The sequence below is a fragment of the Pseudophryne corroboree genome, chromosome 5 (genome assembly GCF_028390025.1).
Source record: "Pseudophryne corroboree isolate aPseCor3 chromosome 5, aPseCor3.hap2, whole genome shotgun sequence".
NCBI lineage: Eukaryota > Metazoa > Chordata > Amphibia > Anura > Myobatrachidae > Pseudophryne > Pseudophryne corroboree.
The window spans coordinates 671,212,900-671,227,477 of record NC_086448.1 but is presented as its reverse complement, the minus strand read 5'-3'; the positions used below and the strand labels follow the sequence as shown (position 1 = coordinate 671,227,477).

General features: G+C 45.5%; 1 protein-coding gene across 1 annotated transcript in view; it reads right to left on the bottom strand.

Moving 5' to 3' along the window:
• RP1 (RP1 axonemal microtubule associated) overlaps positions 1–14,578 on the bottom strand; it is a 1,008,071-nt gene that overhangs the window by 796,905 nt on the left and 196,588 nt on the right. The gene's annotated exons all lie outside the window — the stretch shown is intronic.

The following is a 14,578-nucleotide window of genomic DNA, read 5'->3' as shown; positions in this document are numbered from 1 at the left end:
ATTATTCTTTTGCAATTGAACGTTCATTCATTTCCTTAAAAGGCGTTAGACCCTTAGACCGGTATTGTGTGTTCATTATATTGCAGAGGGTAATAGGAGCATCTCTATCGCTCAAACAGCTTTAGTGTAAACAAGGTTAAGCAGCGTTATATTGCTACAATGTTTCAGTACAAGGTCTACAGTATAAGAAAATCCTTTCTGTGTGTTACATTCAAGGTCTACTGATTGTTATCTTGTGAGCGTCTGCGCCGCTCGTGATCTCCTCGTGGTCTCTAGCGTCCGCTACGCTGATAGCGTGGCATTACGGTAGTCGCTCACCTATAGTGTGCCCGATACCAACAGCGTATTCTCGCGAGCGTTTGTGTCGCTTGAGCGGCTCGCTCCCGATACAGCGTCCGCTACGCTAAGAGCGTACCCTTACGGTACCTCGTGCGCCAATTGCGTACTGTGTTCTTTAACCTTTTAGAGTGTTTTAAATAAGATAAATATTTGGCTTTATCAATTGGCGGCTCGTCCGTCCTTCACATATCTGCACTAGGTAATTTCAGCAGACATTATCGGTCAGCAAAGGGCGGGAGGTAATATTCCTCATAGTGCTGACCAAGATAAGCGTCTGCTTCGCTTAGTAAAGGGTGCTGAAGGAATCCGGAACCGGAGGTAAGAACAATACGCTAGAATCTTTTTAAACTGTTTTTTTTTCTGTTCTGTCTTGCGTACGCACGCACGCATATATCTGCATTTCTTTTCATTCGTGTATTTTCACATATCACTCTCCTGTTTGCCATTTCACAATTGATAACGTGCTAGGAAAGATTTGTTGCTATTAGTAGTTAAAGAGTAAAAGTAATACATTAAGGGGTAATTTGTAAAGCACGCACACAGCTTTGAGAGACCTGTGTGGTGCTCGGTAGATGAATACAATTAAAGATCATCTACATTGATAAACGTGTTAATTGTATTTCTGTGGACATATCTGGCTGGCATACACGTGTCTCTAACAAAAGGGTGAGACTAGTGTACGCAACACAAAGGCCGACGCACATAGCGTATATTACGCAACGGAGCGTCCGGGTACGCCCACATAATTCAAATCACACGATAGTATTATTTTTAACAGGCGAAAAGGAGGCAACGCGATAAATAGCGCAAGTCAATTTTAGTGTCCGAAATTTTAAGCTAATAGATCCTTCTCCAATTTGCGACTCATCTGGTCTAGACTATTTACTGAATGAAAGGAATTTCTGCGCAGAAATAAAATTAAAGTATACATGTGGTGAGTGTTTGTATATATAAGTTTTTACAATTTTTGGGTTGAACCACAAGAAGTCGAGTTCTCGTAAGGTACATACATGTAAGTGACATGCATGGTGGCTAGGGAGGCATCCCTTGTTAAACATTAAATAAAGAGCATTAGAGTATAGCAGACCAGAAGGTCTACTTTAGAACAGACCAGGAGGTCATACAGACCAGGAGGTCTAGGTACAGCAGACTAAGAAGTCTGCTATAGATAGAAAAGAGCACAACCCAGGGGGTTGGTGCAAAACCCATATAGGCCATTGAAGCTCAGGCTGAAGGAATTCGCAGCCATAATTTTCGATTCCACTGGTCGCTCCGCACATAAGATTAGTTGCTTATGTGCTGAATGATTGTACCGCACGTAATTGTGTGCATTAGTTAGTAACCTGACCAGTACCATTTGCGTACGAAAGGGGTCATAAACGCTATTTGTACACTCTAACGTGATTTGTGTAATTTTTTTTATTTTAAGGGAGGTTCGCTGGTCACTCAGGAACTATCCAGCAACCAATAGTTACTGGAAAGAGTTAAGTGCTCTGCGGATCACACTCACATGTTCCAGTAAATAGCGGTTCAGGTCGCAGGGGCCCTAGGTCGAGTACGCCAGCGCTAAGGCAGTGTGTGGGCGTATTGGTCGGCGTGGGCGAGTGAGTGGAGTACTCGGTAAACTGCCACCGTCGGCCTACCCCAAACATCTTGGTTTTGTAAGGGTTCGCTGAAGACCCTGATTTGAAGGTCAGAGGTAGTGAAAGCAACACCTGCAAGTATGGGGGCCAGTTGTTCAGGAAGGGGGCGATCAACCTCGGTTCGGGTTGATTCAGTAAACCGGCCAATCGGGTCGGCAAGGTATGTAATGTGTGAAAAATACGGTTCACACACAGAGGTTTTATGTGATGAATGGGAAAGAATGACTGTGCATGACGAGGAGAAGTTTCCCCGGGTAGGTAGCTTTAGCCCAGATGTGTTACAAAATCTTAGGAGAAGGATATGTCTCATTAAATCAACAAAGAGACGGATCGAACATTATGATTGTTTAAAGTTATGGCAAAAGGAAAGTGAAATACAACGAAACTTAACTTACATATCTGACTCTCATCTTGGGAAGAGAGACATGGCAATGGAGAGGATTATGGTTGCAGAGAATGGCGCAATAGGGTACGATAAAAATGCACTTAGTAATTGTATTAAGAATGAAAAAAACAAATGTAATAATGTTTATGAAAATGAAAGTGTAAAAATTACAAATGTTAACCTGTGCAAGTCGCACCCCATGTTAAACTTCCCTCAGGACTACAAGCAGGATCGTGGGCCCAGCACGATGTCGGCACCTTTTCCAGCAGCCATCACACAAGACATCCAGGTGGACGCGACCAAATCGGTAAAGGCAGTAATCAAACCCCCTAACGGAGGGTCAGGTGAGGTCGTGTCCACAGGTACGTACAATGTTATATATCACGCACAAACAAATGTACCCCATATTGTAAGACCAACACAAGGTGATGTAATTGAATTTAGTCCTGTCAGGGTGATCACAGTCCCCAATGGGAAGACTGACGATCAGGGAATCATTCCCGTCAAGGACGGTGCAATGCGCCGTCCCTGGTCCCGGACAGAATTGAGATCAATCATGTCTGAATTCCCTGATCCCAGGGAAGATTTAGTTGCATGTCAGAGATTTATTAAAGAACTAGGAAACTCAACAGAACCCACCAACAAAGATTGGCGGACAGTGCTGAGGGCATGTTTGCCCTCCAGTGTTGAATCTGCGAAATTTATTGCTGATTGTAAATTAGACACAGAGGTACCTTGTACGGAGGAACACAATCAGGAATGTATTAAGCAGATCAACCGACAGTTAGAAATATATTTCCCAGCCATTGTCGAGTGGAACAAAATCTTCTCCATAAGACAAAGCAAAGGTGAAAGTACTTCTAATTATTTCCACCGGGCATTGCACGACATGACTAGGTATACAGGTATAGAAAACATCGAAACAAGTGCACCGCACAGAGAAGTGGTAGTATCAGTGCTAATGGATGGTTTAAAGGAAGTGTTGAGAGCAAGGATACAGATCACCAATCCATACTAGAGAGATAAATCAGTAGCTGCATTAAGGGACTCTGCTGTTGGGCATGAGCAAAGCATCAGCAAGCACAGGGAAACAAAGAAGCCCCAGATTTCGGAGGGTAAGTCAAAGGTGAAAAGCTGTTACAACTGCTTAAGAGAAGGTCATGTTGCACGAGATTGTAGGTCTAAGAACACACACAAGGTATATACACCCCCTAGACAACGACATGACCATAATAGTCAAAGAACCAGAGAAACACAGGAAGAGCGGTTGATGGCGATGGGCATCCAAGCATTAGAGGAGACATCAAATCAACCAAAACCCCAGGCCATTGGCACATGGAGGAACTCAAGGATTTGTTATCGTTGTAAAAGAGAAGTGCATTATGCCAGCAACTGTAACAGCCCACATAAAGTCAGACCCCCTAGACAAAGAAATGAGCAAAGTTATGACACACCAAATTGTAACCAGGGATCAGATAGGAAGAATTTTGGCCCACACCCATGATATGTAGTCAGGAAAGGTGATCACTAGGACTGATGGTAAGCCTGAGGTTATTGTTAACAAGTTAGGAGGTCATTCCTTGAGGACACAGGAATGACCGGGTAAAATTTGTAATGTATCTGTGAAATGATTTCTTTTTCCCCATCTCTGACAGTCATCGGCAGTACTCAAACATTGCATAGCTACTTGGTCCTTGTAGAAGTCTACCAAACCCCAGCATGACTTACCCGCATCAATGTATCCTGGCCAGATACAAAGGGTGGAGTATGGAGGTGCTGGTGGGAGGGACTGCGCAAGGATACCATTGGACATGTAGATATGACAGCCTGATGAACAATGTTTTAAAATGTTTGAAAAATGTTTTTCCTGTTGTTGTTTATTGTTGGTTTATGTAATATATATGTATATGAATTGTTCTCTCTCTCTTTTTTTTTTTTTTTTTTTTTCTCTCTTCTCATTCATGTTTTCATGTTTTAAAGATGGTATGTCACACATCAGTTAGACAAATGGTAATGCAAGATTTTTGCTCCTTACAGAAAGATCGCTGGTTTGGAAGAAATATTGTATCACCGGAGTGTTTGGTTGGAAGACTGAGAGACAGCACCTTTGAGATGACAGCAGAACAAGAAGAACCACAAGACTAGAGAACTAATTATCGTAACAAGTTTCTCTCCCCCCTCAAACTGTTTTCCTGTACCCCCATTACAAATTTCTCCTTTCTCCTCCTGTAAGATGGACTCGCCTCGAGAGACTGTGAGCCGCGTTTTCATGTTGACCCTGATGTTGACCAGAGCAGTCTGTTTATGTGAGAGTACCAGTGAGGTCGAGAAAGGATCCAGAATGGATTTCTGATGACTGAGACGGAGGTGTAAATTTCCAATAGCAACACAACCACCGAGAAAAGGCGAGTACCGGAAACGATCTAGCAGCCATGTTATTTGTAAACATTGTGAAGGATTGTTAGCTGAAAAGAGAACTGTATCTGTAGGCATTGTGATAACCTAGTTGAGGATGGGTGTATCAAGAAATGCCAATCCAGTTTTAATATCCACATGGACCGGCATCCATTGAGTGACTATCACTCCTTAGTGGGTAAAGTGTTAAATCAGACAGATTGTTGGGTATGCTCTCAAGTACCGCAAGGCCATAGCAAATCAGGCTAAGTACCATTCCCTTTAACGGTAGGGGAGGTACTTGAGTTAAGTGGTGGGAGACTGGTGGACAGGAGGTTTAATATCTCCAGTCCTCCTAGTTTGAAGCTCCACCAATATCATGTGGATAGATCCCTAGTATGTTTTAACATTTCCAATCCCCGAAAGCCGGGAAATTGGGAAGTGTCATGGAATAACCAAACCATGACCTTTTCATACAGAGCCGATAGAATGCCAACAGATACAGAACTTATACGCCACATAGCCAGTAGTGGAAAATATTTCCGATATAGGTATACCCTAGGAAGTAGGACCATGAGAGTTGGAGAGGTATCACCAGGATACTGTGCACATATCGTACAAATTGATACGTGTACTAAACAGATGGGAGAATTAGGGTTAGGAGATTTCATATGGAAAATGTGTAATATGGTAATGTCCTACTCCGTCCCATATGTTCTCCCCGATGATGCATATTTCATATGCGGGAGGAAGGCGTATAAGTGGCTTGCCCCAAACTCAGAAGGGTTATGTTATATTGGAAAAGTACTGCCTGAAGTAATGACTGTATCACATACTAAAATGAAAGATATTCACCGCAGTGCCCAAGCTCCTTATACTCACACTCATTACGAGCACATCGTTAAACGGCACCTGATAAAGAGAACAGAGCATCCGGCCCCTGACCTGATCAGTGAATCCACCGGGATTCAATTCCTAATCGCGTTAGATATCACTCGCACCGCCAGAGGAGTGATAAATTATAAATATATATCTGCGCTTGCAAATTTATTAGACAACATCACTGAAATGTATGATGACACATTCAGGTATACTGGAAGGGAGCTCCAAGCTTATAAAACAGAACTGGTTCAGCATAGGATGATTCTCAATTATCTCACAGCTGTGACGGGTGGGTATTGTGTCACCCTAGCAACTCAGTATGGAATAAAGTGCTGCACGTATATCACAAACAGCACTGAGGACCCGGTCGAGGTCATAGACCAAAAGATGGACGACATTCTCCAATTAAAATGGGAGTTCCGAAGGAAACACAACCTCACCCTTGCCGCTGTGGGTAATGAGCTGACCAGTTGGGTGTCATGGTTGAACCCACGAAATTGGTTCTCTGGTTTAGGAGAATGGACTCAAGGAATTATCATGAATGTAGGGAAATTCCTTTTGTGTGTTCTGGGTGTCATCATATTAGTCGGTCTAATATTTAGATGCGTTCGGGTTTTAACAAAGTGTAAACGTAGCGCCCGAGTGATGAGTTTGAGGAGTGAAGATACTGTAATAACAACGACTGATTTGATTTATGACCCAACGATAGAGACAATGATGTGATGAAAATGTGATTCTACGGTCCGTTTCTTTCACCCGTTTCTCCTTTGTTTTTCTCCAAGGTAAAAAGACCCGCTTGGAAGAGGATTTTGACAGCCTTGTATACAGACAACAGATGGACTAAAGAAGAAGTCTGACAACCTTGTACACAGACAACTGATGGACTATGCCATAGACCCCCATATCCCTAGTACTTTTAATTTTACGCTAGCCCAACACTTTTTGTAAGTCTATGGACATTGATACAGCTTTCCTTGCGTTTATTGGCAAAAGCACAAAGAGACTACAGTCAAGATGTACATCGAGACAAGACAAGACAAGACAAGACCTCAATCGGCAAATGTATATTAAACTCACATAGTTTATCACTGCATTTACCATAATTGTTCTTTATCTTCATCTCTACAACCTTCAGGTAATGACACACATAGTCGATAGGGAATACAGGCACAGATATTAGCACTCACATATTCCCCCTACTCATGTATCATCAACTAAAATGTGCTCCCCCATTTTGTTGCAACCAAAAGCCGAAAAGAGCTCGGTAAAGTTTGACAGCCCATCCACAGACCCTTAATACGGGATAAGAAGGAATTCAAATGTATACTTCGCAATACCTCGAAGCTTTATTTAAAACACGTACGGCACGATGATACATGACCCCCCAAACATGGATTCATACACACATGCTTCTGCTATCTCACTAGGTCATACCCTTTTCCTACCTTCTCCTCTCCTCCCCTACCCAATCATAGAAATGTATTATACATGACATATATTTTTCTCTTTTTGAAATGTTTTAGAAGGTGGCAGTTATTGGTGACTGCCAAAGGGTGGACTGTCAAAGTCAGAAAAATATCACGCTACACACTGCCATATTTGCACCTCATGCGTGTCCCCGCTGCGTGTGCATGAGCTCTCCCGTGCGTGCGCATACTCGCTGTTGCGTGCACCCGCAGGCGCACAATATGCGCATTTACGGTAGAGTTTGTATGCGTCTAGCGTGCGACTCAATCGTAACATATTTTAACCATATAATGTATTTTGTAGATTATGGTCCCTTTGATAGAATCTGAAAGTTTAGTTAATGTAGCATGTTCATAGACAAAGAGATCCCTCTTTGTTTGATACGAAGGATCAGACAGGGGTTATACGGTGGTGTTTAGTATCCATCGGAAGAGTATTTAATTAGCAATATTCCGGTGTTGGTTTGAAGCGGATAACTCGCTCGTGCGAATAGTTATGGCAGTGGTTCCCAAACTTTTTTAGTCCAAGGCACCCTTTGGGTCTTCCTGACTATTTCAAGGCACCCTTAAGCCAAAATAATTACCGAACTGTCCCTTTTTTTAAAGTAGTTGGGTCAAACCAATGTTATCAGTATTTAGATGAGGAAAAAATGTATAATCTATTCTATCTATCTCTCTATCTGTCTGTCTATATATATTCTGTCTGTCTGCCGTAATGTGCAAAAAAGGGGACGCTGTCTGCCGTAATGTGTAAAAAAGGGGGAAGCTGTCTGCCGTAATGTATAAAAAGGGGACGCTCTCTGCCCTAATGTGTAAAAAGGGGAATCTGTCCGCCGTAATGTGTAATAGGGGCTCTACCTGGTGTAATTGCATTGCCCCTGTTTTACATTGTGTGGGGCTCAGATGCGGTTTCTTGCACACAGCGCTAAAATGTCTAGTTACGGCACTGTTGCTAGGTATCCATTTCCCTGGCCCTGAGCAAAATCCCCTCACCAGATCCTCTCCAGGGGTGAGGGGGTGGACTTGGATGGGATGGGGGGAGGGGGGTAAAGCATTTTGTCGCACCTAGGCCCACCGCTCGCTAGTTCCGCCACTGGTGCAGAGTGTGCGGGCCCCTGGGTCCAGAGGGGGGCCGCACCGCACACACTGCACCCATTTATTCGATACTTACCTTTCCGGCGTCCATTGGTGTTCGTGTGGGCCCCCTCCTCTCCCGTAGCCGCCACCGCCGCTGCTAGTGCACTGAGCACTAGAGATTCTGGCACAGTGCCAGAGTCCACAGTGCATGCACAAGACTCCGAAAAAATGGTGCTGAGCCTATTTTTTCGGCGTCCTGCGCATGCACTGTAGAGTCTCTAGTGCTCAGAGGGCTATCAGCAGCGCTGCTAACTATGGGAGATATAAGTCACTTATAGCAGGCACCCCCCTCCTATAGATTTCCCTATGCAGCATCTTACATACAGTATCACATATTAATATTAATATTTTACTCACTTTCTCAGCCAGCTCCTCTGTCACAGCGGCCAGGACTTCAATCAGCCGTCAGGACCCTTGCCCAGCGCACTCCTCGGTCACTCCAGGGCACTTCTCGGCCACTTCAACGCACTTCTCGGTCACTCCAGGGCACTCCTCGGCCACTTCAGCGCACTCCTCGGTTACTCCAGGGCACTCCTCGGCCACTTCAGCGCACTTCTCGGTCACTCCAGGGCACTCCTCGGCCACTTCAGCGCACTCCTCGGTCACTCCAGGGCACTCCTCGGCCACTTCAGCGCACTCCTCGGTCACTCCAGGGCACTCCTCGGCCACTTCAGCGCACTCCTCGGTCACTCCAGGGCACTCCTCGGCCACTCCAGGGCACTCCTCGGCCACTCCAGGGCACTCCTCGGCCACTTCAACGCACTTCTCGGTCACTCCAGGGCACTCCTCGGCCACTTCAGCGCACTCCTCGGTCACTCCAGGGCACTCCTCGGCCACTTCAGCGCACTTCTCGGTCACTCCAAGGCACTCCTCGGCCACTTCAGCGCACTCCTCGGCCACTGCAACCTGCTTACACCTGCACCCCCTGCCGGCTGATTCCAGTCACAGGTTCCCCAAAGCACCCGGTCACAACCTGCACAATAATACCTCCCCTCCCCACAGGGTGACTCCCCCAGCACCTGAGCTAGCTAACTTTGGGCACAGCCACAGCACATCCCGCACAAACACCCCCCCCCCCCTCCCCTCTGCGCTGGCTATCTCCACACTGGCCAGCCGCAGCTCTCCTCTTCCTCCCTCCCCCGCCGGCTAACTCCACACTGCCCAGCTGCAAGCCACTCCACACTGCCTCCCTGCCCCTGCGCCCTCCCCTCCCCTCCGGGCGCCGGCTCTGTGCACACTGTGGTAATCAGCCTGCACTCTCTCCCTCCGGCTCGCCCCCCGGACCCTAACTGCGCGCACTGTATATCAGCTGCTGCCGCCAGCACCCGCTAGCCCCGGCGCCGGCTAACTGAGCGGACTACTTTGACACTGATCCTGCCTCCTCCTGCTGCCCGCACTCCCCTCCCGAAGCCACATGCGGACACATTCCGCACAGTACAGCACAGCACGTCCCGACGCCGGCCACACTGGCCTGCCTCTCCTGTTGCCAGCACTCCCCTTCCGTAGCGACAGGCGGAAGTAAAAAAATAATAATAAAAAAGCGGACACTCGGCTGCTAGGCTGCGGCACCCCTGTCACAGCGCCGCGGCACCCCAGGGAGCCGCGGCGCACAGTTTGGGAACCACTGAGTTATGGACATAAGAAGTTTATGAACATTTACTGTATTTGCACTTTATTATCCATGCGGCGGGAAACCTAGTTTCCCACCCACCTGAGCAGTTGGAAATAGTCACAGCCCACCTGTATGAATCAACCTATGACCTTTTGTTATAATGTGAAGACGAATTCCTGTGTCCAATGAACAATAAGAATATAGGGACCATTGTACTGTATTGTGTGTAGGGTATAAAAGGACAAGCCGATCTGGGCCAGCTCTCTATTCTCTTCAACGGTTCTCATTGCTGATAATCGGGAGCTGGATATCCAGAAGGCGCATGCGATTGTTTCCCTTTGTGCGTAAGTTTCTCTGCAATCATATTGTCTTTATTGTTATAATCCATTCTCTCTCTCTCTCTCTCTCTCTCTCTCCCCTTTCCCCCTTTCAAAGTAATTGTATCTTTATTGTGTTTTATGTGTAGTTACTTGGTTAGGTATTTTATGTTATCTTGGTAGTGTATAACTTGTATTGTATTATTCTTTTGCAATTGAACGTTCATTCATTTCATTAAAAGGCGTTAGACCCTTAGACCGGTATTGTGTGTTCATTATATTGCAGAGGGTAATAGGAGCGTCTCTATCGCTCAAACAGCTTTAGTGTAAACAAGGTTAAGCAGCGTTATATCGCTACAATGTTTCAGTACAAGGTCTACAGTATAAGAAAATCCTTTCTGTGTGTTACATTCAAGGTCTACTGATTGTTATCTCGTGAGCGTCTGCGCCGCTCGTGATCTCCTCGTGGTCTCTAGCGTCCGCTACGCTGATAGCGTGGCATTACGGTAGTCGCTCACCTATAGTGTGCCCGATACCAACAGCGTATTCTCGCGAGCGTTTGTGTCGCTCGAGCGGCTCGCTCCCGATACAGCGTCCGCTACGCTAAGAGCGTACCCTTACGGTACCTCGTGCGCCAATTGCGTACTGTGTTCTCTAACCTTTTAGAGTGTTTTAAATAAGATAAATATTTGGCTTTATCACTCTCTCTTCCACTTGCTCCCCATCCCTCTCTCTTTCTCTCTCTGACACCCTCTCTCACTCCTTCTCCTGTCTCTGTCCCTATCTCTCTCCCTGACACTCAATCCCGCGTGCTCCCCTCACTCTCTCCTTGTCTCTCTCCCTGGCACCCTCTCTTTATGTTCACTTTCTCTCTCTCCCACCCTAAAACCATCTTTCTCTCTCTCGCTCTGACAGCCTCTCTCTCCCTGACACCCTCTTTCTCTCTCTCTGACAACCTCTCTCTGATACCATCTCTCTCTCACCCTGACATGGTCCCTCTCTCGTTCTGACACCCTCTCTCTCCCTGACACCCTCTCTCTCTCTGACACCCTTTCTTTCCCTGACACCATCTCTCTCACTCCCTGACACCCTCTCTCTCTCTCCGTGACACCCTCTCTGACACATTATTTCTCTATCTCTATTACACCCTTTCTCTCTCTCTCTCTCTCCCTGACACCCTCTCTCTTTCTCTCACACAATCTTTCTCTCTCTCCCTCCTCTCTCACTGTCTTCCTGATACCCACTCTCTCTTTGACTCCCTCTCCCTCTCTCTTTCCCTGACACCTTCTCTCTCTCTCCCTGACACCTCTCTCTCTCCCTGACACCCTCTCTCACTGACAAATCCCTTCTCTCTCTTTCTCTTGCTCCTCTCTCTCTCTCTCTCTCTCTCCCTGACACCCTCTCTCTTTCTCTCACACAATCTCTCTCTCTCCCTCCTCTCTCACTGTCTTCCTGATACCCACTCTCTCTTTGACTCCCTCTCTCTTTCCCTGACACCTTCTCTCTCTCTCCCTGACACCTCTCTCTCTCCCTGACACCCTCTCTCACTGACAAATCCCTTCTCTCTCTTTCTCTTGTTCCTCTCTCTCTCTCTCTCTCTCTCTCTCTCTCTCCCTGACACCCTCTCTCTTTCTCTCACACAATCTTTCTCTCTCTCCCTCCTCTCTCACTGTCTTCCTGATACCCACACTCTCTTTGACTCCCTCTCTCTTTCCCTGACACCTTCTCTCTCTCTCCCTGACACCTCTCTCTCTCCCTGACACCCCCTCTCACTGACAAATCCCTTCTCTCTCTTTCTCTTGCTCCTCTCTCTCTCTCTCTCTCTCTCTCCCTGACACCCTCTCTCTTTCTCTCACACAATCTTTCTCTCTCTCCCTCCTCTCTCACTGTCTTCCTGATACCCACTCTCTCTTTGACTCCCTCTCTCTTTCCCTGACACCTTCTCTCTCTCTCCCTGACACCTCTCTCTCTCCCTGACACCCTCTCTCACTGACAAATCCCTTCTCTCTCTCTCTCTTTCTCTTGCTCCTCTCTCACTTTCTCCCTGATACCCTCCCTCTCTCTAGTTCTTCCCTCTCTCTGTTGCTGTTAGCTCAGGGTGCTAAGTTTTGTGCACCAATTGACCCCCCCTTCCCCCTCACTGTGACATGTAAAGTTGCAGTCTCATTGGCTGCCAAAACAAGCTGTGCAGTAGAGGGGAGTAGGTCAGTTTCCTGAGCCATAGCTTCAGTCATGTTGAGACAATTTGAGAGTAGAGGACATGCTGTGCAATGGAAGTCGCTTTGTGTGGAACCTGTGTGTCCATGCTGTGGAGGTGGTACATGCACACAGCCAGGAATAGCCAAATGCTGAGTGTGGGCTGAGAGGTGCACTGGGTAGTCATTACAGCTCTTAATCTCTGTGTGCATTGTCGCAGTGGGCACAGTTTCAGTAGCAAAGCTTTGTGCTCCTGGAAAGTACAGTTCAGTACAGGATTTTTTAAATTTAATTTTATGTACACTCTGCAGCTTGGCATATAGGCTTTTACATTGTTTTATGTAGCAGATGCAGAGTGTGCACTGTGCAATTACAAGGTGAACAAAACATGTCCAGCATAAACTGTCCAGCATAAACTGTCCAGCATAAACTGTCCAGCATAAAGATAAATTGGAATGATGCTGTGAATTAATAGTCAAAATAGGAATATAAATGTGATAGTTTCCTATCTTTTATATTGCTAAGACCAGTGAGGCATCTTTGAATTTTTGCTGTCTTCATTACCTAACTTACAGTTGATTGTCACAGTTTGGTAGCAGTAACACGTTAGTAACTTATCTAAAGAATATACAATAGTTAACAAGCTTTTATATATATACATATATATATATATATATATATATATATACAGTATATAGAATAAAATTGCCTAAGATGTATATTAGAAAGAAAATTTACATAGCCGTCAAAATAAGAAGTGTTTGTTACATTTTCATCTCATTTGCGGATGGTAGCCTCATGGTATCACAATTACATAGTTTTAGCATTGATGGGTACTACTGTCAAATTCTTCCATTGAAGAACTGTTTTGATGGATGTGTGTGCCCAGCAGTCTCTCTGGAGAAACGGAGTGTCAGCTTTTGATTATGAGGCAGTTGCCTTAAGCAGGGAATCCCAATAACAACAGCTGCACATGTACTATTACAAGGCATGTACCTTCTGTAGGTGTTCACAGAAAACCTGTGAGAGGTGACCAGAGGAGAGGGAGGGTGCTCTGTGCACAGAATAGTATGATGGGGTGGTGTGTTGTGCAGAGTAAACTGTGGGCTACAAATAAGCCCTGCTGATAGCCAGGAACTACAAATCAATATTTGGACAACATAGTGTCATGGTTAGCATTACTTCCTCACAGCACGGAGGTCATGGGTTCGATTCACACCATGGCCCTAACTGTGTGGAGTTTGTATATTCTCCCTAAGCTTGTGTGGGTTTCCTCTGGCTGTTCCAGTTTCCCCCCACAATCCAAAAATTTTTACTGATAGGTTAATTGGCTCCCAACAAAAATTTACCCTAGCATGAATGTGTGTGCGTGTACATGTGGTAGGGAATATAGATTGTAAGCTCCACTGGTGCAGGGACTGATGTGAATGGGAAAATATTCTCTGTAAAGCGCTGCTGAATATGTATGCGCTATATAAATAACTGGTAATAAAATAAATAATCTTCAGTAACTGTTAGGTATAATGCTGCTCTACTTTGACAGACATCCAATACCTGTTGTGGCCTAGGGTTTTACATTTAAACTTACACAAATATTAGTTTACATTACATAATCATATACCTGTGACCAACCATATATTGTAGATTTGCATTTGCGTAACTTTTGAGACACAATCACCTGCCCAATGGCGTGGTTGTGGCAGTAAGGTCAGAACTGTACAAGGGGGCAGTGTGTTTTATATTTTCCTGTCAGGGGCCAAAGTGTGTTTTTTTCCTGTCCGGGGGCCATTGTATTTTCTTTTTTTTTTTACTATCGAGGCCAATGTTTTGTTTTGTTTTCCTGTGGGGGTCAATGTGCTTTATTGTTTTCTGTATGGGCCAATGTGTTTTTTTTCTGTGGGGGCCAATATGTTTTATTTTTTTCCTCTTTTATGTTTTTCATCTGCGCACCACACATGCATCTTGATGGTGTTCATACAGAGTTGCAGTACAAATTCAGCCGAACACTCCAAAAACTGCATAACCAATGTGTTGGGCTTTCCTAGGTGGTTACAGGTGGTTGGCTAATCAGACACAATATGGGTGTTTTGCTGAAAGTTGTTGTGTATAGAGAAACTGAATTGCTCACATTGAAGGCCATACTCAGTTGGATGATCTGCAGCAAGCATAGGGCTGGTGAAAGTTCAATGGTGCGACTGATGGTAGCA